The sequence below is a fragment of the Alexandromys fortis genome, unplaced genomic scaffold (genome assembly GCF_014885135.2).
Source record: "Alexandromys fortis isolate MF-2015 unplaced genomic scaffold, M_Fortis_MF-2015_v1.1 scaffold_6, whole genome shotgun sequence".
NCBI classification, from domain to species: domain Eukaryota; kingdom Metazoa; phylum Chordata; class Mammalia; order Rodentia; family Cricetidae; genus Alexandromys; species Alexandromys fortis.
The window spans coordinates 5841758-5868702 of record NW_026067902.1 but is presented as its reverse complement, the minus strand read 5'-3'; positions in this window follow the sequence as shown (position 1 = coordinate 5868702).

Here is a 26945-nt window from a genome sequence, read left to right as displayed (position 1 = left end):
GTTTTATAAAAATTAATTTTATAGCAGAATGGATCTCTCAAAGACTCTTAAAAAGTCATTTGAAGAGCCATGATGTACCCTTGTTATCCTGATAAGACATTGGATGGATTGTAAAGCAAAAAAGATACTAGTATAATGTAATTACTAAATGACAGCCAAACATCAAATGCTAGCCTAACAAAAAATGATTTCTCACCATGCCAATGCTCCTGCTCACATACATTTTCACATGTATTTGGTACTGAAGGAAGCAGCCAATTATGGAGGTGACTCTAGAGATATTATACATAACCATCTGAACTTACACTTTCAGGACCAAAATATATGACTCATCGAAACTTAATTTAAAATGTCCTCTTTCTTTAGGAATAGTTTTCACTGAGGGAATAGATCATGCTCCTACATTCTTAACTTTCTCCAGTTTCCCTTGATCCTGACATAAAGCTGTTTATACCATTAGCCATACATTTAGAAACCACAACTACATAGACTTTTCGGAGACAAACTAAACTAAACTGAAAGATCGAAATTCAGTCTACCACTTTTTTCTAAGAACCACCACCCAGCCTTCCAGTGTCTGTTTGAGAACCTTCTTGACTCAGCATCCTTTGTGCCTGGAAGGTGAAGAAACCTCACTTTCTGGAGGACCGTGGAGGCTCAGGAAGACAGAGTATGGATGAGGCATGAGAAATGTGCAGTGTGTGTTTTGTTCCTTCTTATTCTATCTTTCCTTTTCTGTTGCATGGGTGGATGGGGGGTGGGGCACACATATGGGTAGGATGTTGGATCAGCTGTTATCAATCAATTTTGGAAAATCCCTTGTGGTTTGACATTTTCAAAGCCTGGCCTGGTCTTTCTGTTGGACCTCATACAAACTCCAGTGGACAGCTCTTTGTCTCAATAGTGGAACCCAATTAACAGAAATTCTCATGAGACTTTATATTTCTCAGTCTTGGATGAGGCTGATTGGCTATCTGTCTATAAATCTGTGTCCTTTCCTATGAGTGGACTGCAATAGGACAGTAGTATATCCACACTGATGAATCAGTAGGTCACAATGTAGAAATTGATGCCACCATTAAATCCATACATTAAAATAAACAACTATCTTGCTGGATTAAAAAAATTGAGGATTGATTTTGAGGAGCGCTTTGTTTTGCAAGCCGGAGAACCTGAGTTTGAATCTTCGGAACCCATGTACTAGTCAGGCAGGTGTTCATAATCATTTATTATAATCATTCTTTAGTGAGATGGGAACAGTAAGATGGGAAGTAAAGAGAAAAATTCGAGAAACTCAAAGGTCAGCTAATCAGACATCCAGAGTGGTTAACAAGTGACCGTGCTTCAAGCAAGATGGAAGTTGAGAATTAACACCTGGGGATTTTCTCTGACCTCCACATATGTGACAAGATGTGTGTGTGTGTGTGTGTGTGTGTGTGTATGTGTGTGTGTGCCTGTATTCATATACATAAAATGTTCACACATACATATACACCATAAATATCAAGAAATAAGTAAAAAGAAATTAGAATTAAAGGCATGGAACATATATAAAAACTCACGGTAGAATCTTTCTCAATTAAAATGTCAGGTTCTTTATTTTTGGAAGAAATAAAACAACAAAATATTGTAAAACTCTTTCGATAGGCATTGTATATGCACATTAAATGACAACAAGCATTTTACATATTCTATATTGATGTGGGATTCCCCTCTGTATGCTGAAGATATACTTTATTGACATTGGTTAATAAAGAATGAGCTTTGGATCTATGACAGCACAGAATAGGGCAAGGCAGGAATTCCAAGAAGAGATAGAGGAGAAAAGAAGGCGGAGTCAGAGAGATGCCATGTAGCCTCAGAAGAAAGAAACTCATGGGAGCCAGCTGGGACCTTACCTGTAGGCCACGACCTCGTGGTGATGCACAGATTAATAGAGATGGGTTAATTAAGATATAAGAGATAGCTAGCAATATGCCTAAGTGATTGGCCAAGCAGCGTTTTAATTAATACAGCTTCTGTGTTATTATTTCAGGTCTGGGAGGCTGGGAACAAACAAGCAGCCTCCGTCTACAGTATATGGCTTAGGTTTTGCACTGTTAGTGTTATATGTGCTCCCTTCTCCACACCATTTTTGCAGGTGAGGAGACCAAGGAGCGACTTAAATAACTTGCCCAAGTCACACGGCTGGAGATGAAATGAGTTAGAATTTCAATCTAGATCTTTTGACCTGAAGTCTCTGCCTCTCATTTCCAAAGGAAGAATTGTCAACACTCCTAGTTTGGACTTTGTACTTAGAAGCCACAGGCACAAGGATCATCAACTATATGGGGATTTTTTTCATAGTTTTTCCCTATATAATATTGTTGCATCACTACCGTTTGCTTATAGAAAGAAAAAGCTGGTTATGGATATAGGCCTGAAATCTTAGTGTATCATAAAGATAAACGATGTGAAGAAAACCAAAGCAAGTTAAATGCATGTGACAGAGGCAATGTGAGACCTGTACGGCTCTTGTAAGAGAGAAAAGCATATTACTGAAAATTTACTCCTAACATTTAACCAGAGCCATTCCTACTTAAACAATGTTAGCATATCTAACAGTTACTATGGACAGTCTTTATTTCATAGGAATGAGGGGCATTGGCAATTTTTTTTACAACTCTTCTTAAACACTTCTCTTGTGTGTGTGTGTGTTTTATTTACTATGTACTACAGCTTTCAGGAATTGGGTTTTAATGGGATCAGGTTCAGGACTCCTAGAAAATGAGAATATTATGAGCCAAGAGTTGTACTCTTCCTCTCATCCCTTAATTTTCAAGCTTGGGAGGCTGCGATTTAAGGGATGTCTATTGGCTTTTCCTCCATATGATCATGATACGTATTTATGCCACAGCCAGAATGAGTCAGACAATGAGAAACTGAAGTGTAGTTGGGCAAGTATACATGGATGTCCTGGAGGGAGCTCCAGTGACCTCTCCCTCTCTGCAAACAGGATGGGACAGTGGCTCACGGCGGGTGTGGCTCTGCCACCTCTCCTCCCACCAACTCCCCTTCCTCTCTTTCCTCTCCATGTGTTTCAAATTGGAGCAACAGTGGGTGGGAGAAGCAAGGGCTGCCCTGTGAACTATAAATAGCCCAGGCAAGAATTCTGAGTGTTTGAGGCCGGGATGTCGTGGGAGATAGCAGGATGAGGGACGTGGGCAGCTACCCAAACGCAATCATTTGCATTGCTTCAAACCAAGCCAACTTCTGCAGCATATTATTGAGTATTGGGTAAATATGTGGCCAGCCTCAAACCCAACCTGAAAAAAAAAAGAGGCCATAATAGAGATGGTCCCTGATAGAGAGTCACCTCCCTTAACTTTTTGGAAAAATACAGTTATAGTCAAACTAAAGTGGACCAAAACCCATGGAAAGATTGATGGAAATTCATTTTAAAAAGCCACACACATGAAAATAATTTTCACAGGCGACTTTCTGCGCCACAGCTGTGCTGAATATTTATTTTGGACTGTGTTCGCAAAAAGTGGGACCCAAGATGGACTCAATTCTTCCTTGATAACCTTACAAATGTCAAACTAGTCCCCTGAACTTAACACCCGCTTCCACGAGTGGCCTGCTGTTTAAAAGCGGTTGGTCTTTGGGGTCTTCAGACACTAATTTCTTTTGCAACTCCACCCTTGGATCACATCATTTCCAATCTATGGAACAGTTGGTCCTCTTTCTGCAACTAAAATATCCTCTGCAGAGGTGGATGGAGCTCAGAGGGCTGAATTGGAGGACTGTGGAGTGTGTGACGGTGTCTGTGCTTCAAGGTGGTAAAGGCGCCCAGAAAGAGGCCTCCCAAGCCCATAAAAATTTAAACAAAAGAATTCTTGAGAGCCTTGTTGCCCTGCCCCATGCTGTAGTCATCAGAAGCTGAAGTTACACCTGCCTGGACATTGGTGATTCTTCATGTAAGCCTCTGAGGCCAGTGGTTTATGAGAGTGCAATGCATCTCCCAGAGTGGGATCGCCATCCACTTTGACAATGTGCACAGTGTGGCACATGTGTACAAGGGTGTGACATTATTTAAGGGATTTGGAGAACAAGGCCTCTTGCACGTGCAATCAGAGGCTTCTGGTGTTGTTATTCATTGAATTATCCTTTGGTAAGGAAGGCGATGAGAACTGACAGGTCAAAACTTGGCTCATATAGAAAGGCCATGTTTGTAGAGTTCTGATCTAGCTCATAATCGCAATCAGTATTTGGATTTTTCTTCTATCTTTCTTTTATATTATCGAAACACTTCTTGGTCAACTCATAATTATAGTGACTTAACTCTTCTGCGGGAATGCAAAGTTCACCTGTGAGGCCACTTTCCCAGGTGATGAGCATGTTTAAACGAAGAGCCTGCTCTCTGATGAAGGACTCTTGTCATTTTTATGAGTGACTTTAGTGCTTTTTTCTGAAGGGAGGGGAGAAACTGGGAGCAACTTTGGGGTCTACCAGAGAGCTATGACAACAGTGGGGTGACGGTTCATGTCCTCTATCCACAGATCAGTGAGTTACAACACAGAGAACCGGTTCTGTTCCATGAGTCCCACAGTTCACCTGCAACCAACTGCAGCTGGAGCAGCAGCCCTTGATTAGCTTTGCAATTCATTAGAACATTTTATAAAGGAAGAGAATAAAGTTGACTTAATAAAAACCACAAACCAGTTTCTGCCTGTTCTCATTAGTGTATTTTAATTTTAGCATTGTAATAAAAGATGTTCACAGAGACCTTGGAACAAAACTTGTTCTCCATATTATCTTACAAACCAATCAACCATGCCGGGTTTCTAATCTGAAAGGAATTGATGCACCGTCTACCAAAATAAGCAGTTCTTCATCTCACTGGGAAAGTTTAGGAAAAACATGCATGACACACGCCTATTGATATCTTGATAAAGGTGAGGCTTGTCAACAGCCTTGAAGATAAGTTCCCACGTATATCCAATGTAAAAGCAGAAAAATAATAGGTCATCTTACCACTAGGGGGAAATAGATGTTCCAGTGTAGATTTTGCCAAAGGAATGGCGGAGCCAAAATGAGCAGTTACTTGTTTTCATTCTCTTGTTTGTATTCTTGGGATATTTTGCACATTCTTGATGGCCAACACAAATGCCCCAGGACTTAAATGGAGGAAGATGGAAACTGTGGGCTATAAACGGGAGATGAGCAGGGAATTTAGGAGACTGGTTCGTATATGATACACATCTTGAAAGCTATCTAAGATACTTAAATATATGCTGAAGAAATTCAAGTTGGTTCATCTATAGCTAGGATTCTTGATTGCTGTTAGTACTTCTAAATCCTATTTTGAACATATTTCCTAATTTTCTGTCATGACGCAAAATATAAATTTTAATTTTTGTTTTAATTAGGGATTACAGGCACTCCCCCCCCCACACCAGATTAGTTGTGTGCGGTTTATTGAATGAATTATTTTGAATGGACTGAAATGCAGAATAAACAACTCACAAAATATCAATAATAAATGAAAATATTTCTCTTCTAAGTTAGTTTACATGTATTTAGAGATAAGGTAACTTCTACACTTCTCCCTGCAGGACCTGACTTGGACATTGGCCCATATATGATGGTACTTTGATTATCAAATTAGAGGGAAGGCCTGTTACTGTGGGTATTCAGTAGACTTTGGACAAGAATATCAGTGAACATCTCTTTCTGGATATTGTCTAAGAATGGATAAACGAGGCACTTATATTTCCTTTTGCCTACCCAGACATAGTTTTCAGAGAGTTGAGAGAACTACAGTTTTAATGACTTATGTAAGTAGTCAGTTTGATGGATGAATGAAACTTACTTTTGGTTGGCTTTAATTACAAATGGATCAGTAATATCTCTTCTGGGGGTGTCAGAGCTTTCTTACTTAATATTTGATCCAGTCTTAGGCATAACTTGAGATTTCTTGTCCCACCAGGTCATGCAGCCACTTTTAAAATAACCACTCAGAGGCTTAATATTAATTACATATTGTTTGACCCATTAGCACAGGCTTATTATTCACTAGCTCTTACAGCTTAAATCCACCCATTCCTTTTAGTTTTTCTCTTACCATGGCGATAGTGATTTGTTATCTCACATCTTGCTTCTCTGGAGACTACTGGTGTCTCCCTTGATTCCACCTTCTGTATCTATTTGGATTTCCTGCCTAGCTATATTCTGCTCTACCATAGGCCAAAGTAACTTCTTTATTAACCAATGATAATAAAACATATTGACAGCATACAGGGGGCATCCCACATCGGTCAGGTAAAGACAGCTGATCAAACTGAGTAAGACTCAAGTCCAGGAGATCAAAAGGGAGTCCCTAAAGATGTACTGAAGCTATATGAGACTATACCAATGTAACAAGGTGAATTTTAATAGAAATCCCAGCATTATCAGAAGAGGAAGAGCTATGAGGAAATAGGGATAAGCAGGAATTTATATGATTTTTTCAATGATTCAATACTTTTAGAGGACAAACACCACACCAAGTCTAAGCTGACATTCATGTATATGAATGGACATAGCATTAAGAATTTGGGTTTTGTGTTGATGAAGGCACATTGTTTAGAATTCGAAGTAGTCTTAGCTTAGATCAAATGGGAGGGATGTGTATCTACCCTCTGATGTTAAGACAGACATTGACAAACTGGAATATCCACTAAAGACTGACAAAGTCAGTGAGGGTCTGAACACTGTGCCCCATGACAAGCAATTGGAACTACTAATAATCAAGAGAGGAAGCAGAGAGGATGTATGTTCCAGATTCCTTCAAGGGCTGTTGCCAAGAGGGGGTTAGAGAACCAGAAAGTACATTTGGACTCAAAATAATAAACTATTTGAAGATGGAACTGGTTCCTCTATTGCAGTCCCTCAATCATCAGAAGCCAAAGTATGAAACAATATGTCTGCCTGTGCTTGGGATTGCTGTTTGTTTTCATTTCTTCATGACGTTGTCCAACTCTCAGACTCAACCAGGCAGATGGCAAATTGTCCTCCAGTTCAGATAGTGATTTTTCAAATCATCAATAATAGGTTTAAAATAGGAGTATTTTTCAAGTCCAGTATTAATGCTCCCACATTATGAAACATTTTAAAATTCCCCCAAATATGCATCACATTCAAAACTCCATAGTTCTTGGGATATGGAGGTGGGGGCAGAGCAAATCAGAACACACAAGATGCAGAGACTCCCTTCTTATTTTAATGCACAGTAGCATCTTAAAGACACTGAAAAGGACTGCACCAAAATCTCTTTAGAAACCCAGTTCCACAGTTCCACAGTACAGAATTCAAAGACCCCCACTACATTTGCCCCAAGTCCTCAGACTCGGTGACTCTAATCCTCCTATGGGCCATTCACTTTAGCTATCCAGTAAATTCTCCCAAGGACTTGCCTTGTCCTTAATTTGGAAAGTTGTAGTAGTTACTGCCCATAGGGGTCATGTCTCTGGATTACAAAGCCTACAGAATCAGTCTTTGATGCACTCAAATCAGCTTTCCTGCAGGCTGCTTAATAGCTTTACCCATACTTGTGAGCACGATGTAACCTGCTGTATCTTACAGCATTGTTATGGCATTTCGCACTAAGCAGACATTTAGTAAGCCTTCCTGGAGTCATGGAAGGCACTCCATGCAGAGGGCACTCATGCACAGGGTAGCAGGACCTCAACAGACCCATGCTGAGAGTGTGCTAAGGTTTATGGGCTTAGCTTTATATAACGTTGAGGAACAAATAGGAACCTATGCTCGCATAAGCTATGCCAGCTCCCCCCTCATTTTAGATGTAATCTATATGGATTTTAAAGATAAATGAAATGCCTCTCACTTATGCTTTTATAACTGTTACCCAACCTCAAGCAAATGAGCAAGTCTATCTGTTTTCACCATTTTGTTAATCATATCTTGATTTCCCTAGAAATGTCTGGTAGTACATTGCATGAAGTTGAACACTTAGATTTTCATCACACACTTGCCTAATATCTTGATTTTTTTTACTCTGTAGATAGATAGAATAACATTCTATAGGGCTTCTTGTTAACTTGGTCTAGAGAAAGAATGATTTTTGTTTGTGGTTTTGGAATCCTGGGTCTAGGAAATGCAGGTACAGCTCTCTAAATTCTTTGTATAATGCAACAGAGTTTGGCTGTTATGAAAGTCAACATAAAGGGGGGATTACTTGAAAACAAAATAATGATTTATTTTTTTATCCCTTAATTGTTTTTCCCCTCCAGATAAATAATAATAAAAAATACCAAACCAAAGACTTTCATCCAAACCATTATTTGAATCACCCTGGCCAGACTTGCTCAATGGAAGTTGATAAAGATATCACAGGTGGAAGCAGATTATTTTCAAATAATGTCCATTGAAATGTTTGATGAAATGATACCTGCATTTCATAATTCCTTCTCTATAGAATTTTCTATTGCATCATTCAAAGTTCCTTTCCAGGCTGACGAGATGGCTCAGCAGAAAAATAATCTTGCTATGTAAGTCTGACAAGCTGACTTTGATTCATAGAACCCACATAAAGAAGAAAGGAGAGATTCTGTATGCTCACCATGACAAGAAAACACACTCTCACTCTCTTAATATTTCATCCCTTATATTACATAATTTACCACACTACACTATGTCACTAATGAATAATAGTTATGATTAACAGATTATTTTTAAGCTTCCTTTAAGATTATGATGAAGGCCTTTGTGTAGAGAATATTTTGGCCACCTTGGTAAGTTCTTTCCCCCTGATTAAAATGAATTTTAAACAGAAGTAAAATTTAAAGCTTACTTAATGGTTAATGCATAGAAAATAATTATTATGCCCTCAATAAAAAAAATCCATTGGATAATTACCTAGTTCAATCTTGTGTTTTCTTCTCTCTTTTTTATCTATAGCACTAATGCCGGGATTACATGGCAATTATAATTAGCTGAACATTTTCTTGTCCCTTTAGTGTTGAGCATGAAATCCCTGAAAATCTCTGATTCAGTACCAGAGGCTGTCTAATTAATGCCAAGTACAAAAGCAAGCAGAAATAGAAAATTGCCTACTTTTTGTTACACAACGAGTTATATCTACATGGATCTCCTCTGCAAATGAAGCAATCTCATGATGTGGGAGTGTCATATATCAATCTGTTTATTTCATTGGTTAATTAAATAAAGAAACTGCTTGCCCTGATAGGTTAAAACATAGGTGGGAGGAGTAAACAGGAGGAAGAGGAAGTGAGGTAAGACTTCTCAGACAGACCCGACAGCTCTGCTCTCTGGAGCAGAGATGCCATGCTCAGCTCTCCTGGGCAGATGCGAGATAGCTCTGCTCTCAGAGACACACGCAATGAAGCTCCGACCCAAGATGGACATAGGTTAGAATCTTCCCGGTAAGCGCACCTTGGGGTGCTTACACGCATTATTAGAAATGGGCTAATCCAGGTGCGAGAATTAGCCTAGAAGAGGCTAGATAGAAATGGGCAAGCAGTCTTTAAATGAATACAGTTTGTATGTTGTTATTTCGGCAGGCGGCTGGGGTGCTGGGGACGCAGCCCCACTGCTCCCAATTTCAGCAACCTCAGGGCCCAGTTCTAGCTCTTTGTAGGACTTTGTCATCTGTTCTCCCCTTAACCACCTTCACAGCAGACTCCCCATTTAAAAATCTATTTTCCTTCTAAATAAAAAGGAGAGATTTGCTATGCCATATTAAATCATTGTAGGCCTTAGCCAAAGAATGTCTGCACAGGTGGAAAGGGTGTGTGATTCTCATCAAGACCTCTGGCTTTTTAATACTTGGTAGCTAAAGCAGGTGCTACCCCAGGCTGCTATGGTTTTCCTTTTTCTTCTTTTAAACTAACTCATTTTTATTTAAGTCTAAGTGTGTGTGTGTGTGTGTGTGTGTGTGTGTGTGTGTGTGTGTGTTTGCATGTGTGCATCACATGGGGATGTAGGTATTCACGAAAGCTAGACAAGAAGGATGTTAGATCCCCTGGAGTCAAAGTTACAGGTTATTGCGAGCAGCCCATATGGGTGCAAGGAACTGACCTCTGGTCTTCTGAAAGGGCAGTAAGTGCTGTTAGTCCCTCAGCCGTTAGTCTCACCCCCTTTTATCTTCCTGTGGATATTTGACCTGTTATCATTCCTGTCCTTGTATTCCTTCAGTAGAGTGAGGACTAGCCACCCCAAGTCTTCCCAATGTTTCTATAGCTTTATTAGAACCTTTAAAAAGAGATACTAATCTATTTTTCATCTGTCCTACTTTCTGCTTCTCCTGGGTAAGTACATGAATTCTAAGCTTTCCTTAACAGTTACTTCAAAGGAGACTTACATCCCCAAACTCATACTTGACCCAGTGCCTGGTTTAAAGAACCAATGTATGCTAGGCAGAACCCCCAGTTTCCTCCGTGACGATAAAATGATGTGCTCACTTTAATTAATATTGTGTACTTTTTCTTCCCTTTCTACCATGCAGATTTTTTTTTAAATTAGGGTTTCTGTTGTTGAGGTAAAACACCTTGATCCAAAAAGCATTTTTTTTTTGGAAGAAAGGGTATATTTTCCTTAGACTTCCAACTCACTGTCCATCATCAAAGGAAGTTAGGGCTGGAATTCAAGGAAGGAACTTGGAATCAAGAACTGAAGCAGTAACATTGAAGTTGTGTTACGTTCTGGATTTCTCCTCATGTTTTACTCCAGCCTGCTTTCCTATACACCTGAGGACTACCTTGTAAATTGAGGCCTTTTCTAACATGCCTGGTCCCGAGGCCCTTTTAAAATGATCACACCAAGGCTTAATATTAATTGCAAAGTGTTTTGCTTAATAGTTCAGGCTTATTACTAACTAACTTTTACAACTAAATTAACCAGTTTCTATTAGCCTATATTTTATCACAAGGCTTATGGCTTGTTACGTCGCATCTTGCTTCCCAGGAAGCTGCTGGTGTCTTTCTGACTCTACCCTTCTTTTCTCTTAATCTCTGCTTGGTTTTCCTGCCCGTCTCTATTTTGCCTGGCAATTGGTCAAATCTGCTTCTTATTTAATCAATGATAATAAAGCATGTTCACAGCATACAGAGGGGTAATCCTACAAAACTACCTGCCCAGGAGTGGCACCAAACAAAATGAATTGTACCCACTCACAATGATCCCTAATTAAGAAAATGCCCCATATGCTTGCCTATGGGCCAGTCATCTGGAAACATTTTGCTGGTTGTGGTTCTTCCCTTCAGATAATTCTTGTTTGTGTCAAGTTAACAAAAAAATCCAACCAGAACCCACATCTTGTTATCTGACCTAGATTTCAGATATCTTCTCTGAGGATACCTGCAATGGGATAATGCTCTTGTACTCGGTAAAGATTTGTTCACTCATATTGGTTTAACAAAATGCTGATTGGCCAGTAGTCAGGCAGGAAATATAGGCAGGGCGACCAGACTAGGAGAATTCTAGGAAGAGGAAAGACTTAGTCTGCAGTTGCTACCTAGAGAATGAAATGAAAGCAATATGGAAATGCTGTACTGAGAAAAGACACCAAGCCAGTTAGCTAACATAGGTAAGAATTATGGGTTAACTTAAGTTGTAAGAGCTAGTTAATAATAATCCTGAGCTAATGGGCCAAACATTTTACAATTATTATAAATCTCTCTGTAATTCCTTGGGACTGAGTGACTGTGGGACCAGGTGGGACAGAAACTTCCCTCTACAAATGGCACCAATATGGAGCAACTGCATCCACATAAAACCTGAGAGAGTTTGAGAAGGAATTCTAGACACAAAAGAACAGAAATAAGCATGACTTCTTGGGAGCAGCATTTTTGGGGGGGGGGTGGGCTCTATTTGATAGAGGCAAGCAGAGTCATGATTCCTTTAAGAAAGGCTTCCTGATTCATTGTTACCAACAAAAAATGTGCAGCTCTTTTAAGAGGACCTGCCATCAAACACATGAGCATCTGCTTGCATGCTTCTTGGTGGTGGCATGGACTAAGAAAATTCACTGAGTTATGGAAAAAAAAAACATTGCTCCTGCTAGTACCTCTGCCATGAAGCTAGACTCTCAGCAAGCTAAGGAGTGAGGTAGACCTAGATGCCAAAGCCACAGCTTTAGTCCTAGTCATGTCATTTAGCAGACTAAACACTCATGTCAGAAAAAGATAGAGATATACAGTAAAGACAGATTCAGAGGGGGAAAAACCTCTAAACAGTTTATAGGATCTTTAAAAATATACATAAGCTTGGTAGAGAAAAGAATAAGGATAGAGAAAGTCCTTAGAAAAAGAAATATGGTCAGGTGTGATGGCATACACCTTTAATTCCAGCACTTGAGAGGAAGAGGCAAGTAGATCTCTGTGGGTTTCAGATCAGCCTGGACTACAGAGTGAGGTCCAGGACATCCAAAGAAATCAGAAACCCTGTCTCAAAAACAAAGAAAAAAATGAAAATTAAAAATAAAAAATAGAGTTCAAAAATCCATGTAAAGGAAAATACAAAGAGAATCTGAATACTGTATGTTATTGTGTGGTCTTTGATTTGTTTGACTGCTGAGGAAGGAACAACAGCTGCTAAAATATGTTTGATTATAAATGCTGCTGGATTAATCCAACCTATATATTTTGAAAATGCCTTGACTTCAAAATTTAAGTCAAAAAATTATGTTACTTTGGAGAAGAAGTCTTGGGTTGTAGACTCATTCTAGCTTAAGTAAAAAGGGTTTGATCAAGGAAAACCCCTGAAAAATATCTGATAGGAGTGAATGACCCAGATGATCCAATGTTTACAGCACGTCTGTTGCAGTTTCCTCTGAGTTCTATATCCAAAACAGTTTCAAGACTGCTGTTTGAGATGACCCAGCCTCACAGAATACTCCAGTTAGGACTTGATCATAATCCTAAATTTTCTTTGTGTTCCCGTAAGACTATCAGTGCCCCCTGTCAGCAGGAAATAACATAGAAAACTATACCCACACTCCTGAAAAATGTATTATGTATGTTTGTCTTTGTTTAGAGTGTTGGTTACAAGTCATTATTGATAATGGTCAGGAAAAAAGTTAAACAAAGGAGATTAGATTCAGAGTTTTTGCTCTGAAAAGAAAAAATGGGGAAGTGCTGTGGGATATTGCTCTTGTACCCTTTAAAGTTTTGCCACTCATATTGATTTAATAAAATACTGTTTGGCCAGGAGTCATGCAGAAAGTATAGGTGGGATGACCAGACAAGGAGAATTCTGGGAAAAGAAAGGCTCAGTCTTCAGTCACAGAAAAAGCAAGATGAAAATGCTGCACTGAGAAAATGTACCAAGCTACATGACTAACATAGATGAGAATTATGGATTAATTTAAGTTGTAATAATTAATAATAAGTCTGAGCTAATAGGCCAAACAGTTTATAATTGTTATAATTTTCTATGTGATTCTTTAAGATAGGACAGCTGTGGGACTATGCAAGAGAGAAACTTTCACCTGCAGACATCCTCCCCTCCAGTCTCTTTCACTGCCAGGTCACTCACATCTAGACTAGTGTCCTCTGATGTATTCCTAATCTTTATATGGCTTATCATCATAATGACATCTCTGGTTGGCAATCATCACTTTTTGTCCCCTGTAACTCTTCTTATCTCTATGAGTTTAGCATTTTACATACACATTGAGGTTCTAATCTGTTACTTAGTTGTTTTTCTCATGAAAGCTTCAAAAATCATTTATTGACAGGCCTAGGAAAGCTCAGGTCAGAGCATCAAAAAATTGGAGGGCTGCTTGGTCTACATGACCAACTCAAGGTCTGGTACACACACACACACACATACACACACAGTATTTTTGTATATTAAAAATTAAATATTTTTCACTCTTTATTTTTTAGCTATAACAACTCTAATTTCATGATACTACAGTGTCTAGAAGATGAGTTTTGCTTCTATGTATGTCATAATTCTGTGCTTCACAGAGCAAAACAAAGTTAGTATTATAAACAGACTTTTCTTAGCCTTGCAATCCTTTAACCTTGTCTATATTTCCCCCTCTGGTCTTTCTCCTTATGAATGTATTTTAAGGCTTGCTCAGCTTTAGTCAAAGATAGGCACACCCTTTATGGTATTTTTACTCTTACTCCATTTTTTTTCTTTCTTTCTTTTTTTTTTTTTTTGAGACAGGGTTTCTCTGTAGCTTTGGAGACTGTTCTGGAACTAGCTCTTGTAGACCAGGCTGGTCTTAAACTCACAGAGATCCACCTGCCTCTGCCTCCCAAGTGCTGGGATTAAAAGCATGCATCACCACCGCCTGGCTTGTTACTCCATTTTTATACAAACAAAATTCCAAAGTATAAATAAAGAAAACTGATTATTTCCCTTAAATATTTTTACATTGTAGTTCTTCTACCTCACAGAATTTACACAGTGGTCAACTGCCCCACAAGTTCTTTTCTAGGATATGACAACAACTCCGGTCTTCATGCTTACATAGCATGTGTTCTTTTTTGTTGTTGTTGTTATAAATTGATTGATCTATTAGCTCAGGCTGTTTATTAACTAATTCTTATAACTTACGTTAGTCCATAATTGTTGTTTGCGTTAGCTACATGGCTTGGTACCTTTTTCAGTGAGGCAGTTACATCTTGCTTCCTCTGAGCCTTGCTTGGTCATAAATGCAGACTCAAACTTCTGCTTCCCAGAATTCTCATTGCCAGGCCTATGCTTCCTGCCTGGCTATTGGTCAATCAGCTTTTTATTAAAATTAATACAAGTGACAGGATGAAAGACCGTTGTTCCACAGCACTCGCCCACTTTTTTAAACATGAAATCTGAATCAAATCTCCTTTGTTTAGCTTTTTGTCCAGACCATTATCCATAACATCTTGTAACCAACATTCTAATTAAAAGTAAACATCCATAATCCATTTTTTGGGGGAATGTCGGAGTATTTTTCCAGGCTACTTCCTGCTGGTTGGGGGCACTGATAATCTTATGGGGACCTAAAGAAAATTTAGAATTATGATCAAGTCCTGCTGGACTGGAGTATCCTGTGAGGCTTGGTCATCTCAGGCAGCAGTCTTGAATCTGTTCTGGATGTAGTACTCAGACATCTGGGCAACCTGCTTCTATTGGAGATTTCTCAGGGGGCCTTCCCTTATCAAACCTTATTTTTCTTAATCCAGAATGAATCCACAGCCTCTCATTTCCTGTGGAGACAAAAACAAAACCTTTTTTCCAAAGTAATATATATTTTACTTAAATTCTGAAGTCAAGGTATTTCCAAAATACCAATTTTGGATTAATTTAGCAGCATTTATAAACAAATGTCTTTTAGCAGCTGTTACTCCTTCCTCAGCCCTCAAACTATTCAAAGACAACACAATAATATACAGTATCCAGACAGTCTGTGTATTTTCCATCTTTATGTGGCTTTATTTTAAACTCTATTTCTTTTATTTTTATTTGAATTTAAGGTAAGGTGACACACAGCATTTAGGAGGCAGAGGAAGGCAGATCTCTGTGAGTTCAAGGACAGCCTGGTCTACAGAATGAGTTCCTGGACAGCCAAAGATACATAGAGAAACCTAGTCTCAAAAACCCAATAGCATGTGTTTTTACCCACTGATAACGTGCCTTCAGCTCTGTATATATGTTTTGATCTGTGAATGTGTGAGTGAAGAGACAGAATGTGCCAGTGTCTCTTGATTTGCTTGCCAGTGGATCTCAGGGATGAGTTATATCAGTGTGAGACTTAATTCAATAAGAGTCACAGTATGTTCTGAAAATGATATCGCAGATTTTCACGTTGTCTTCTGGGTAATTCTAGTTGCTTTCTGTATGCAACAGGAAAACTGCCACTCATGAGCTTATTGATGTGAATTTTAATGTCTTCTGTGACACCTCAGGTTTATAAGAAATTCAAGCAGTATAACCAAGCAGTGGTGAGAAAAGAACAAACGCCTCTGCCTACTTCTAACATTTTTGACTCCTTGGCATTCATATTTGCGGCCTCTGTACTGATATTCTTCTAATAGACAACATATGGGGACATTACAGGTTCATTTCTATTTGCAGGGACAACTCATTGAGAGGGAAGTTCTTCCCCAGCTCCAGCCCCAGCCCCCAAACTGTAGTTAAGAGTTAATAACATCCACATTTAATATGGATGTTATTAAAATTACAAGTCCTGCAGCTTAACTGTGGTAGATTTGTACTCAAGGCCTGCCACTTCCTAGCAATGGCATAATTATTTAATTTCTATAAGTATCAGTTTCCTTCTCAGTAAAAAAATGAAAGATTGAAGTTAATGATATTTATTTCATGAGTTTTCTATGTATGATATAAATATGAATCTCAATACCATCTCAAAAGCAGGTATATTATACATTAGTCAATAAAGTTGAACTTTAAAGTAAAAAGTAAAATATAATCAATCTAATGTATTCAAGTCAATAGAAGTGCACTAGAAAAATGATCAGGAATTGCTTTTTATGAAAAAAATGATTATTTGTGAATAAATCCTAGCATAGAAAAATTTAGGCAAGCTATATTAACTGTGAGATGCTAGCATCTTTTAGATTTAGGAAGCACAGTTGTAAGAAAGGCACAGACTACCCCTGGCTACCAGGGAGAATGAGGGAGGGGGATCATGAGTCAAAGCTATGCCTGGGCTGCAGTGACTTCAAGGCTAGGCTGGGCAATGAGAGAGATCTTCTCTCAAAATAAGAAGTCAATAGAGGACTGGAGATGTAGCTGAGTCATAGTAAATTTTATTCTTGCATGTACAGAGGCACCTATTCAGTCCCCACTGTTGTAATAACAAAGCAAAGTCCTGCCATTTAAAGACGCTGGAGTAGGTAGAACATTGCCTCTTGGTCTCCCATCATACACCCTTAAATATGCAGATACGGTACTCTCCTCTAAAATATCATCTTTCTGGTGGTAGAAAGGAGAGAAAGCACTAAATAAACATTGCTTTTCCATTTATGTATCATGATTGTTTACATTTGAATTCTGAGTGATTGATTTGGAGTTTTGTAATGGTGAAATATTATATCCTTTTTGACTACCAACAAATTCCAGCAAATTTCACTCTGTAGTGACAGGGCCCCTTCCTCTCTCTCTGGTACTGTTTTGGGTATGATTCAGGAATGCAATAGGGAGAGAGTGGTTTAAGTTAATTGGAATTTATGTCCTTGGTGCTTCTTTCCACAAATCTGTTTAAATCTATTCCTAAAAACTCTTAAATACTATGTCGGTCTTCCCTTACTTTTAAAATTCATGGGCAACATGGCTGTAGAAGTCCGTATTTACTAGATTATGGAAACTGTGGTTCTGAGGAATCCTAAGCAGTATTTTGTAACTATTGACATTTTGAACCTGCTGTTTCTTATGCTCAAAAGAGAGAGAGGAAGGGAAGTGTTCCATATCATCATGGACTTGCAGCGCTCTATTTATACTACTGTGAGCACTTCTCATGTTTGGGTTATTTTTGTTGTTGAATTAATTTTATAATATGTACATATTTGTATTAATAATATGTATAATATGTACACATTGTTTACCTTAGTGATCTTCAAACATCATGAACTACTTGTATCTCATTTCATGAAGAAAGATGACACCAAACACAGCTTTATTAACTAGCACATATTCAAAGAGCTTGTTTATTGAGTGTGAGCTTCCAAGTCAGTGTACAAAACATACAGCTAGACGTGTTTCATCTTTTTTCTCTGTAAGTATGGAAGTTGGCAACTTCTATCAGACCAATCTGTTTGCTTTTTACTCCAGCGTACTTTGGAAGGTTTTAATATTAGCACAGCTCACCTATGTCGTGTCAGTAGAGAAGAATCAGTGTGTCGATGTTTTTAACTCGGGTCCAGTCGATTGTGTCTGACAGTGAGCTAAGGTTGTTGGTTTGTAACCTGTTCCTAATTTGGGAACTGAAATTATACAGCTCTCAGAGCAGAGTAGGTAATGGAAAGACGAGCACGCAAACTATGAAGGACGTTGGATGGGATTCTTTCCTGTTCTGCCCTGGGAAGTCCCTCTGAAGTCAGGGGGCGGTCCCTAAGCACATCTGGTGCAGCAGCAGCCTCTAGACTTCCATGAAGACATCCTCTTGGATGGCTGTGAAGTGGGGCTAGTGAACTCATTCCTAATAAGCAGTCAACTCCTTTTAGTTCATTTTCCAGGGTAAGATTAGATCATGCTGGAAAACCTCACCAAATAACCTTATAAAAAGAGATGAACTCACTCACAATTTTCATCAGGTTCTGAAGCAAAACCATAAATACCACTATCCCACCTCAGGCTACTGGAAACAAATTTGCATTTCACTCTCAGGCACAGAAATATCTCTAAGCAAATATTCCAGTCAGCAGGCAGCCTGTGCCTCTTATTTTTTCTGAAAACCCACCTGGCTGGTCACTTTTTTCTGGGGACTTACTTGGCTCAGGGCCACAGAGGCCAGATGAAGCTTCGAAGCAGCTCGGGAAAGTCGTGTTTCCCGTTGTGACAGAGGTCACAGCAGAGGTTGGTGAGGATGCAATGCATAGTTCAGTGGCTTTCTATGTCAGGGTTCCTTCTTGAAGGAAAAATAGTGACTGTTTTCCCACAGACAGACACTTCCTCCACATGAAGCACTTCCTTAATTTACCAGGCAAGTGTGTGAGGTGGTTTGCTAAACATCAGGAAAGTGACTGAGCACCCAGCTGGAGATCCACAGGCTTTTATGTATGTTTACGTGTGCTTGTATGACATGTACGTGTATGTCAACATTTGTGGGCGAGTGCAGTCGGATACGCTACCGTATATGTGTGGTTGTCGGAATCCAGACATCAGTCCTTACCTTCTACCTTGTATAAGATGGGTTCTCTTTTGATGGCTTTGTTCCACGCCATGCCTGTCTTGTTGGCTCACAAGCTTCTTGGGACTCTCTCTGTTTCCAGTCTCATTGTAGGGGCACTAGGATTACAGATGATCGTACTCCAGTGTCTGACTTTTATACGGGTTCTAGGGATTCGAACTCAGGTTTTCATGCTTGCATGGTAAGCACTTTTACCCATGATGTCATTTCCTCAGCCCTCCACAGGCATTTTAATACATAATAACATGATTTAACATATTCAGAAATAGGTGGTGCATGGCTTGGTAGATATTGATATTTGCTTATCCTGTCACCCTGACTGTAAAATATGTTCACAGCACCAGAGAGTTCCTCTGTGTCCTTACTGTCAAACCTCTACAATCACTCCAAGTTCAACAGTGTTCTGAATTTTTGTCACGACAAATTATTTTTATATACAAGTTAAATCATTTACTATGTATGCTTTAGTATTTTATTATGAGTTCAGCATAGTTTTGATATCTATACAGCCTAAAATCCATATTAATTGTTGTCTTTATTACTGATTTTATCATATAACCTGATGTCTCTATTTATTACAGATATTATTCATATAACCCAATTATAGTCATCTATCATAGTTTATATATTTTGACATTTGAAAGCCTCTGCCTCCTGGTCTTCATCCTCATCTTTATCCTCTTCTTTCATTTTATATTTAAGATATGGATAAACAGAGATGCTGTGAACATTCATGGACAGCTCCAAATTGGTTTCCATCAATAACCAGACTCTCATTGCTAAATAAAGCATATTTCTTTAATTAGGTAATATGTAATTTAATTAGGTAATATTTCTTTAATTAGGTAATATGTAATTAGACAATAAGCTGTTGGGGAACTGAAAATATCACAATAGATAAAATAAGTCACACACAGGAAGAGGAGTATTAAATGTTTTCTATATTAAATGGAATCTACATTACATATAATATATTAATATTATAGATATTATTTATTATGTATACAATATTCTGTCTGTGTGTATGCCTGCAAGTCAGAAGAGGGCACCAGACCTCATTACAGATGGTTGTGAGCCACCATGTGGTCGCTGGGAATTGAACCTTTGGAATAGCAGGCAGTGCTCTTAACTGCTGAGCCATCTCTCCAGCCCCATAGAATCTACAATTTAGAAAAGAGAGTTGTTGAAGACTAAGAGAATACAGGAAAGAAGGGAATAAAATGTAATGTGGGTGAACGTGAACAAAAAACATATAATATCTTTCAAAATGTCACAATTAACCCCATCCATTTTATAGGCTAATATATGCTTAAAAACTAGAAAATAACATCACACCAATGGTCCTTATTTTAAAACTGTATTTTCACAGAGTAAAAATAAAATTATTTAATTATTTTTGTGCTTTATTTTAAAATATTTTCAGATTCACACGGAGTTTGAAAAATTCTGGAAAAGATTCTACATTCTTTTCCCCAAGACTCTCTAAACTCTAATATTTTATCAGTTCTATAAAGTTTGTTTTGCCATTTTACTTATTGATCCACACATACATTGCTACTTTTCCTGAATTACCTGAAAGTGATAAATGGTCTTCCTTTACCTCTGGATATCTATGTTTTTTAAAACTAAATATTCATTTATATAATCATAGAACAATTATTAAAGTAAATAACATCACTATTGCAGTGATAGTCTCTAATATGACTATTGAAGTAATAGTCCCTAGATTTTATTCAACCAATTTTTACAATAAGAAACTTCCCTGTGAAATCAATTTTTATATCCAGAGTCCAATCTGGATTATCCTGGTGATTCCTCCTGTTTTTATTCTTTTAATCTAGGTTAGTTCTTTTTTATATTATATTGGCATTTTGTTTATCTAATGTTTCCTTATATCTTATTTGATGTGTTGGTTCTGTGGAAGCCATCCTATCATGATAAAACACTTGTCTTTTTTGGTAGATCTTATCATTGACACAGGTACTAATTTTGCTCAGGTATTGGGGGTGTTACCTGATCATTTTTAAGGTAGTTATCATATTCTCTATACTAGAGTTACTGTTTGCCTCTTTGTAATTAGTATGCAGATATGGCTGTAGGGGAGATATTTGAGAAAGTCTGTTTTTGCTCAGAACACCCATTCAATATGTTCCTGGAGCAGTTATGACTAATTTCTGGCCAAATGTTAAGCTTGCTATGTCTTCCACATTAGCTATTATAATTCCCCTTTAAGAAAAGGCTCCTTCTTTTCTATAATGCATTTGCTTATTCATATATTCTCATATAGATAAATGGATCCTTTTTGTATGCCATGGATTAAGATTTGATATTATCATTACTTTCTTAATATGTTAACTTTTCTTTGATTATTTTATAATTTTACTTTTGAAATTGCTATAAAATTACATAGTTTGTGATAAACTATTACTATTAGATGTTGAGTAGCTAGAATAAATTCTAGTGAATGACAAAGAGATCAGTATATTATACATATAAAGATAGCCACAATGTATTTTAAATACATATTTCATCTTTAAATAATTTTTGTTAGGCAGGGTGATGTGTACCCAAACATAACTATATTCTGATGTTCAAAGCCTGGGATTGTACTAAAATTAAATGACAATAGAGTCTATGGGAATTGCTAATCAACCGAGCACATAAAGCGAGGTTTATCCTGCATCATTTGGATAGGATGATGCATCCCATGGGCCCTTAATAGAGGAGGAGGTGACTAAGAAAGAGGAGGTCTGAAAAGGTGTCTGCCTGCCCTTGCTGGCTGTGAAGATATAGTTGAAGGTTGTCACAAGCCAAAGAATGGGAGATGTTTTAAGTAAACAGGGAACAGCTCTCATGGACAGTCATCAAGGGAATGAAGATTCCGGGCTACAACCAGAAGGATATTTCTGCTAACACCATGGATAAACAATAAGGCAGATGTTTAGACCCACCCTCTGGGGAGGATCCCAGCCTTTGGCTGGGACTGTAGCTCAGCGGTAGAGTGCTTGCCTAGAAGGCATGAGGTCATAGGTTCAAGCCTCAGTGGGGGGGAAAAGATTTCTTACCAGCTACTTGATTTTAATCTCCTGAGACTAGAGTAGACACTTGCCAAAGAGAATGGCAAGATATTAAAATTATCTTCTTCTGACTTATTACATTTGTGGTAACTTTTTATCATAGCAATAGAAGGCTGACCCATGACTCCACGTATCTCTATCTCCACACAAGTTATCACCCATTTTCTCATTGTTTTCACTGTTTCATTTCTTACGTCTTTCTCCTCGGAGTGTCAGTCCCATTAACCCATAACTTGACTTTTGTTCTCCTGCTCTTCCGCTGCAGAATGTCTTCTATTTATGGAGTTGAGTGAGTAACTGGAGCTCCCCCCAATGTGGCCAGGAAAACAAGAACGTGGTAGCAGAAAGCCAATACGTGCGAATTAGCAGCGAGCAATCACTGAACTTTCCAAAGGCAGACTCCTGATCGTTCTTTTTTTTTTTTTCCAGTTTGTTTGTGCTGTATCCTTAGGGGAATCACCTAAAATGGTTTTGACTTGCATATTACATAAAATATCTCCAAAGAGTTGCGTTGCCAAGCCACACGTAACATGCTAATATTTTTCTCAAAAGATTTTAATATAGCAATCAGTCTTCTTGAAAAATAACATGCTTACCACATTGAAAAGCATCATTGAAGCTTGTGGTAAATATAATTAAATAGGCCGGGACAGGTTTAAATCCTTAATGGCATGCTGGGCTCAAGCCAGGATTCCCATTTCTAGGTGAGACTGGTTTAGTGAGCAGGTACCTCTAGCTCTGTACAAATAGCATATTCTGGAGGAGTCGTAGTTAAAGTGTATTTTCATAAATCAATCCATGGTCTAGAGTGATAGCTGGAGTTTGCAGCATGAAGAGACTTTATAGAGAATGTTTGCCAATCATCAGGTCCCCACTAGTGTGTTTGTGTGGTTTTATTTTTTCGGTGGATAAATCTGGCCTGTCATTATTGAGTTTGCTTAAAATAGACCAGAGCTGTATTTTAGAAATCTTTAGGAGATTGGAGAACATTGTGCTAAGTGAAGAAACTGAGAGCGAGAAAGACAAATAAGGCATGTTTTCTTTCATGTACAGATCCTCGATTTTAAAACATATGCGTGATATTGAAGCAGATGAGGGGCTGAAGTGGGGGCCGTGGAGCCTGTAAATGTGAAGGGACGAGACAGGGCAATGAATGGAAACAACTGACAACAAATCAAGAAGGGGGGGGGGGTTTAAATATCTGTTTGCATATGAGGAAGCAAAGGAATCTGGATGGAGGGAGGGATCCAAAGGAGAAGTGGGGACCAGAGAGGATGTGGAGGAGAACATGAGCAAGGCTCAAAGGCATATGTAGATGGAAATGTCGTAACGACACATAGTATTTTGGACATTAACTAAAATGAATCAGTAATAACAGACACTTCTATATTGTCCTCTCCGAATTAATTAGTAAGTGGAGAAAGTTCCCTCAGACCTTTAAGGATTATATTTGATCAACAGTTTTAACGTACAAATGCTGTTTTAACCTCACCCTACATCTTGGATCAGAATGAAAATTAAAATTAAATAAAGAAAATTTGTCATCTCCCTCTCAAGTTCTTGTCCACCCTAGCAAATGCTAACATCTGTTGTGGATCTGAGTAACAACAGTCAGTCATGACATTTGATGTATTATAATAAGAGTACAATATACATTTAGTAACATCAAGATGTTACAACGTTTCAAGTTCTTTGTTTTCCATAATTTTTTATTATTTGATTATTGGAAATTACTTAAAATGAAAGTTTTTGAATCGGAAAGTCATGCGATGCTCAAAGATTGAGGCTGCCAAGATACATTTGAATTTGTCATCAGTAGTGTTGAAGATACAAACATTTTACAGTAGTGCTTTTAAAAGATAGGGGTGGCGGTACAACTCAGGGCTAGTGTCTGGTTAATATGGTTAAAGGCCTGAATTCAGTCCCAGCTCCAGATAAACAAAGGAAGAAAGAAGCCAATACCAAATGATAGCATAAATAACTCTACTTTCTAACTGGGAAGGCAGCTCAGTTGGTAGAGCTTAATAGATATGAAGCCCTGGGCTTTCGTCCAGTATCAAAAAAGGGGGTGTGTGTGGTAACATATGTCTAAAATCTCAACACATAGGAGGTTTAGATAGGATGATCAGAAGTTACAAAGTCATCTTCAGCTACATGAGGAGTTTGAAGGCAGCCTGTGATATGTCAGGCCCTGTCTCAACATAAGCAAAGAAACCAGTGAACCAATAAAATTAGAACTCCTTGAGAAATATTTAGCTTGAGAAACAGAGGAAATTATCCACAGGAAGCATCAGCAGAGATACAGAGCTTTTCCTGGTGGAAGAGAGGGGAATGGATGGTCTAGAACACATGGCGTGCTAAGTGAGGAGGATGGAAAACAGTGGCACACGTGCAGACAGCTGAGATGGCCCATTCACTGTAGCTTTACAGGATCCATGTGCTTTGATTTCTCTGCTGTCTGTTCTGAAGAGTTCTGTCCATTGTTCCAAGGGCTCCTTTATGGCTCTTCACATCCCCTGTTCCACTTCTCACTGTACAAGGCTCTGGGGAAAAGAACATGGCACCCTTCTATGTGTTATAGACACAGCCTGGAATAGTAGATATGATTTCTCAATCTGTGCTTCCCTTGACTTGGAAGATTGACTTGGAATTTATGGGGAATTCAAGTTTTCACTTCATCGTTGCTTCTTGAGTGCTCCCTGGTGGGTGCATAGATGTCTTCAGCTTCGTGACAGAGTCCTTCACCTCCATCTGATGTGATATGTTTGACTGTATGTTGTTCTCTCATGAAGCCAGTTTGGTTGAAGTGTATTTTCTGCATTTAGATCTCACCACATGTAGATTTTATTATTCATTTTGTGTTTCTACATACGCTATGAGGATGAGTGTACTCTTTTTTCTCATAGTAATCTTGCAAGGTTTGTTATCATGACTTCTCTGGCTTCAAAGGTTAGATGGCAAGGAAAGTTTTTAATATCTATGCACATTATTTAACTATAGAGAAATGCTGATTTTAAAAACCTCTAACATGTTTTAAATTTGTACTATTTTGAGTATTAGTTAATTTCATATGAATATTTAAGAGTATTATTAAAATACTAGTGTGTGTATGCCTATTGTAAATTTAACTAAAGGCCTTATGCATAAGCTAGCACAGTATCTCTGAACTCTATCCCAACAATATAATCCTTTTCAGATTTTATTTTAAACCATAATATCACTAAGTTGCCAAGGCTAACTTTCATCCCTGTGGAATGGGAGAGTCTTGAGCTCAGGATGCACTTGCCTCAGTCTCTCGAATAGCTGGAATTACAGACTTGGGTCACCACTCCTGGCTCAAACTAATAGCTTTAATAATGGAAAAACATGTCCTTTTATTTCTAATAGAAATAATTTTCACATTTCCCCTATAATTTGTTTTAAATTTATATGGTTTTCAAAGTAGCAACCATTTCCTTGTTGATTTCTTCTCCGTTGTTCATTTCTACTCCTTAACTTCAGCTTTTATCTTTATTATTTCTCATAGTCTGCATTCTCTAAATTTAAGTTGTTATTACCTTTAAGTTCTTAACGAACAAAATGGGATCATTGATATAGCAACCACCTTGATTTAAAATATATATATGAAAAAGCCTATAAATTTACCTCTGAACAGAGTCTCACTGATGATAACTTATCCGTGTGAATTTTTGGGTGGCCTTTTCTAATTCTATGAAGGATGTCTTTGGATCTTTGACAAGAAATGTGCTAGGTCTGTAAAATGCTATTGGTAATGGAGCCATCTGTACAATATCAATTCTTCTAATATACAAGTATGAAAATTAATTTTATTGTCTGATTTATTCTCCAGTTTTTCAATTTCTTAAATGCTTTCACTGGAAAGTCCTTCATCTCTTTGAGTAGGTTTGGTTCTAGGTACACATTTTTCAAGCTCTATTGAGAGGGAAATCTACATATCTCAGACTTTTCTGGTGAGTCCATTGGGTATTTTAAGTACAAGATTATGTTGTTTTCAAATAGGGATAATTTGAATTCTTCCTTTCCTACTTGTATCCCCTTTCTTTCTTTTTCTTTTTCTGTTTCTCAGGCTAAGATTTTGAGCACTATATTGAATGATATTGGGCACCTTCATTTTGTTCCATAGTTTATTTGTGGTTTTTTTTTTTTTTTTTTTTGGTTTTTCGAGACANGGGTTTCTCTGTGGCTTTGGAGCCTGTCCTGGCACTAGCTCTTGTAGACCAGGCTGGTCTCGAACTCACAGAGATCCGCCTGCCTCTGCCACCCGAGTGCTGGAATTAAAGGCATGCGGCACCACCGCCCGGCTGTTCCATATTTTAGAGAAAATAAATGCTCTTAGTTTTCCTCATGTTGGATAAGAATAGCTGTGTATTTGTTGTATACAGTCTTTTGTTTTGTTTTGTTTTGAGATATGTTGCTTCTCCTTCTAGTGTCTTCAGAACTTCCATCATGAAGGCAACTTGAACTTGGTCAGGTGCCTTTCCTGTGTCTATTGAGATGACTATCTTTCTTGAATGCTATCTATGTGAAATATTATAATTTTTTATTTGCATGTGTTGGACCAAACTTGTGTCCCTGCCATGAAACCAGCTTGGTCTTGATGTATGATCTGCAAAATATATCTTTGCATTTGTTTTGCAGATATTTTGGATTTGTGTTTATCAGGGAAGTTGGTATAGGTTTTCTTTTTTTGAGACTTTGTTTGGATTTGTTATGAGGGTAATATTGAGTCTATGGAATGAGTTTCATAGTTCTATTGTTTGGAACAGTTTGAAAAGTGTTGATATTAGGTCTTCCTTAACAGTTTCATAGAATTTGGTAGAAAATGAAGCCAGTTCTGAACTTTTCTTTATGGGAATAACAAATACCTGTTTCTGTCATATTGCTTATTACAGGTCTGATTAAGTTGTTTACATTCTCTTGATTTAATTTTGGCAAACCATGTGAGTTTATAAATTTATCTGTGTTTCTAGCTTTTAGGATGT